The sequence below is a fragment of the Eriocheir sinensis genome, chromosome 57 (genome assembly GCF_024679095.1).
Source record: "Eriocheir sinensis breed Jianghai 21 chromosome 57, ASM2467909v1, whole genome shotgun sequence".
Lineage (NCBI taxonomy): Eukaryota > Metazoa > Arthropoda > Malacostraca > Decapoda > Varunidae > Eriocheir > Eriocheir sinensis.
In genome coordinates this window covers 2873189-2878188 of record NC_066565.1, presented here as the reverse complement: position 1 = coordinate 2878188, position 5000 = coordinate 2873189, and the positions used below count along the sequence as shown (strand labels likewise).

Genomic DNA, 5000 nt, shown 5'->3' with positions numbered 1-5000 from the left:
AGAAATATAGAGTTGGGGGCTTACTTAAAGAAATATAGAGTTGGGGGCTTACTTAAAGAAATATAGAGTTGGGGGCTTACTTAAAGAAATATAGAGTTGGGGGCTTACTTTAAAGAAATATAGAGTTGGGGGCTTACTTAAAGAAATATAGAGTTGGGGGCTTACTTAAAGAAATATAGAGTTGGGGGCTTACTTAAAGAAATATAGAGTTGGGGGCTAACTTAAAGAAATATAGAGTTGGGGGCTTACTTAAAGAAATATAGAGTTGGGGCTTACTTAAAGAAATATAGAGTTGGGGCTACTTAAAGAAATATAGAGTTGGGGCTAACTTAAAGAAATATAGAGTTAAATAACTTAAACACATATAGAGTTGGTGGATAACTTAAAGAAATATAGAGTTGGGGGCTAACTTAAAGAAATATAGAGTTGGGGGCTAACTTAAAGAAATATAGAGTTGGGGGCTAACTTAAAGAAATATAGAGTTGGGAGCTTACTTAAAGAAATATAGAGTTAGCTAACTTAAAGAAATTTAGAGTTGGGGGCTAACTTAAAGAAATATAGAGTTGGGGGCTTACTTAAAGAAATATAGAGTTGGGGGCTTACTTAAAGAAATATAGAGTTGGGGGCTTACTTAAAGAAATATAGAGTTCGGGGCTTACTTAAAGAAATATAGAGTTGGGGCTTACTTAAAGAATTATAGAGTTGGGGCTTACTTAAAGAAATATAGAGTTGGGGCTTAACTTAAAGAAATATAGAGTTGGGGCTTACTTAAAGAAATATAGAGTTAAATAACTTAAAGAAATATAGAGTTGGGGGCTTACTTAAAGAAATATAGAGTTGAAATAACTTAAAGAAATATAGAGTTGGGGGCTACTTAAAGAAATATAGAGTTGGGGGCTTACTTAAAGAAATATAGAGTTGGGGCTTACTTAAAGAAATATAGAGTTGGGGCTAACTTAAAGAAATATAGAGTTGGGGCTTACTTAAAGAAATATAGAGTTGGGGCTTACTTAAAGAAATATAGAGTTGGGGGCTTACTTAAAGAAATATAGAGTTGGGGGCTAACTTAAAGAAATATAGAGTTGGGGGCTAACTTAAAGAAATATAGAGTTGGGGGCTTACTTAAAGAAATATAGAGTTGGGGGCTAACTTAAAGAAATATAGAGTTGGGGGCTAACTTAAAGAAATATAGAGTTGGGGGCTAACTTAAAGAAATATAGAGTTGGGGGCTAACTTAAAGAAATATAGAGTTGGGGGCTAACTTAAAGAAATATAGAGTTGGGGGCTTACTTAAAGAAATATAGAGTTGGGGGCTTACTTAAAGAAATATAGAGTTAAATAACTTAAAGAAATATAGAGTTGTAACTTAAAGAAATATAGAGTTGGGGGCTAACTTAAAGAAATATAGAGTTGGGGGCTAACTTAAAGAAATATAGAGTTGGGGGCTAACTTAAAGAAATATAGAGTTAAATAACTTAAAGAAATATAGAGTTGGGGCTAACTTAAAGAAATATAGAGTTGGGGCTAACTTAAAGAAATATAGAGTTAAATAACTTAAAGAAATATAGAGTTGGGGGCTAACTTAAAGAAATATAGAGTTGGGGCTTACTTAAAGAAATATAGAGTTGGGGCTAACTTAAAGAAATATAGAGTTGGGGAATAACTTAAAGAAATATAGAGTTGGGGCTAACTTAAAGAAATATAGAGGGTGGTGCTAACTTAAAGAAATATAGAGTTGGGGGCTAACTTAAAGAAATATAGAGTTGGGGGCTAACTTAAAGAAATATAGAGTTGGGGGCTAACTTAAAGAAATATAGAGTTGGGGGCTTACTTAAAGAAATATAGAGTTGGGGGCTTACTTTAAAGAAATATAGAGTTGGGGGCTAACTTAAAGAAATATAGAGTTGGGGGCTAACTTAAAGAAATATAGAGTTGGGGGCTAACTTAAAGAAATATAGAGTTGGGGGCTTACTTAAAGAAATATAGAGTTGGGGGCTAACTTAAAGAAATATAGAGTTGGGGGCTAACTTAAAGAAATATAGAGTTTGGAGATAACATAAAGAAATATAGAGTTGGGGGCTTAAAGAAATATAGAGTTGGGGCTAACTTAAAGAAATATAGAGTTGGGGCTTACTTAAAGAAATATAGAGTTAAATAACTTAAAGAAATATAGAGTTAAATAACTTAATGAAATATAGAGTTGGGGGCTTACTTAAAGAAATATAGAGTTGGGGGCTAACTTAAAGAAATATAGAGTTGGGGGCTTACTTAAAGAAATATAGAGTTGGGGGCTAACTTAAAGAAATATAGAGTTGGGGGCTTACTTAAAGAAATATAGAGTTGGGGGCTAACTTAAAGAAATATAGAGTTGGGGGCTTACTTAAAGAAATATAGAGTTGGGAGCTAACTTAAAGAAATATAGAGTTGGGGGCTTACTTAAAGAAATATAGAGTTGGGAGCTAACTTAAAGAAATATAGAGTTGGGGGCTTACTTAAAGAAATATAGAGTTGGGGGCTAACTTAAAGAAATATAGAGTTGGGGGCTAACTTAAAGAAATATAGAGTTGGGGGCTTACTTAAAGAAATATAGAGTTGGGGGCTTACTTAAAGAAATATAGAGTTGGGGGCTTACTTTAAAGAAATATAGAGTTGGGGGCTAACTTAAAGAAATATAGAGTTGGGGGCTTACTTTAAAGAAATATAGAGTTGGGGGCTAACTTTAAAGAAATATAGAGTTGGGGGCTTACTTTAAAGAAATATAGAGTTGGGGGCTTACTTAAAGAAATATAGAGTTGGGGGCTAACTTAAAGAAATATAGAGTTGGGGGCTAACTTAAAGAAATATAGAGTTGGGGGCTAACTTAAAGAAATATAGAGTTGGGGGCTAACTTAAAGAAATATAGAGTTGGGGGCTAACTTAAAGAAATATAGAGTTGGGGGCTAACTTAAAGAAATATAGAGTTGGGGGCTAACTTAAAGAAATATAGAGTTAAATAACTTAAAGAAATATAGAGTTGGGGGCTAACTTAAAGAAATATAGAGTTGGGGGCTTACTTAAAGAAATATAGAGTTGGGGGCTTACTTAAAGAAATATAGAGTTGGGGGCTTACTTTAAAGAAATATAGAGTTGGGGGCTTACTTTAAAGAAATATAGAGTTGGGGGCTAACTTAAAGAAATATAGAGTTGGGGGCTAACTTTAAAGAAATATAGAGTTGGGGGCTAACTTAAAGAAATATAGAGTTGGGAATAACTTAAAGAAATATAGAGTTAAATAACTTAAAGAAATATAGAGTTGGGGGCTAACTTAAAGAAATATAGAGTTGGGGGCTAACTTAAAGAAATATAGAGTTGGGGGCTAACTTAAAGAAATATAGAGTTGGGGGCTTACTTAAAGAAATATAGAGTTGGGGGCTAACTTACAGAAATATAGAGTTAAATAACTTAAAGAAATATAGAGGTTGGGGCTTACTTAAAGAAATATAGAGTTGGGGGCTTACTTAAAGAAATATAGCGTTGGGGGCTTAAAGAAATATAGAGTTGGGGCTAACTTAAAGAAATATAGAGTTGGGGCTAACTTAAAGAAATATAGAGTTGGGGCTAACTTAAAGAAATATAGAGTTGGGAAATAACTTAAACAAATATAGAGTTGGGTTCTAACTTAAAGAAATATAGAGTTGGGGGCTAACTTAAAGAAATATAGAGTTGGGGGCTAACTTAAAGAAATATAGAGTTGGGGCTTACTTACAGAAATTTAGAGTTGGGGCTAACTTAAAGAAATATAGAGTTGGGGCTAACTTAAGAAATATAGAGTTGGAAATAACTTAAAGAAATATAGAGTTGGGGGCTAACTTACAGAAATATAGAGTTGGGGGCTTACTTACAGAAATATAGAGTTGGGGGCTAACTTAAAGAAATATAGAGTTGGGGGCTTACTTAAAGAAATATAGAGTTGGGGGCTTACTTACAGAAATATAGAGTTGGGGGCTTACTTACAGAAATATAGAGTTGGGGGCTAACTTAAAGAAATATAGAGTTGGGGGCTAACTTAAAGAAATATAGAGTTGGGGGCTAACTTAAAGAAATATAGAGTTGGGGGCTAACTTAAAGAAATATAGAGTTGGGGGCTAACTTAAAGAAATATAGAGTTGGGGGGTGTCACTTTAAAGCTGCGCGTTGCCTCGGTGCTCATCTCCGACACAAGGTCCCACAGAATCCCACCGCTTGGCACCAGTGTGTTACGATTTCACGGGTAAAAAAAAAAATGAAAGAAAAGAAGAAAATAAACTCATGCAGCCTATTTTCACGCCTTTCCTTTGGCGGGGATCGAACCCAGGACCAAGGAAACGTGTGGGTAGCTATGTATCCGTCAGCCAGGAGAGACGATTCATTGGTTGAGGGAATTTATGCTTTTTTTTTTGTCTTATTTTGTTTTTATATTTTCAATCCGTGTCCTGTTAGTCTCTTTTTCTTTTCGTTGTTATTTGATGTTTATTTAATTATTTACTTAATCTTTTTTTTCTGTTTTAATATTTTTTTGGTGTTTTATTTATTTATTTTTTGTTTTATTTTTTTCTGTTTTAGCTCATGATATTTTTTTGGTGTTTTATTTATTTATTTTTTGTTTTATTTCTGTTTTAACTCATGATATTTTTTTTGTGTTTTATTTATTTATTTTTTGTTTTATTTCTGTTTTAACTCATGATATTTTTTTTGTGTTTTATTTATTTATTTTTTGTTTATTTCTGTTTTAACTCATGATATTTTTTTGTGTTTTATTTATTTATTTTTTGTTTTATTTTTTTCTGTTTTAACTCATGATATTTTTTTTGTGTTTTATTTATTTATTTTTTGTTTTATTTTTTTGTTTTAACTCATGATATTTTTTTGTGTGTGTTTTATTTATTTATTTATTTTTTGTTTGTTTTACCTCGATATTTTTTTTTTGTTTTATTTTTTTGTGTTTTAACTCATGATATTTTTTTGGTGTTTATTTATTTATT

General features: G+C 32.2%; 1 protein-coding gene across 1 annotated transcript in view; it reads left to right on the top strand.

Moving 5' to 3' along the window:
- Window positions 1-5000, top strand: part of LOC126984336 (mucin-19-like) — an 84160-nt gene that overhangs the window by 47936 nt on the left and 31224 nt on the right. The gene's annotated exons all lie outside the window — the stretch shown is intronic.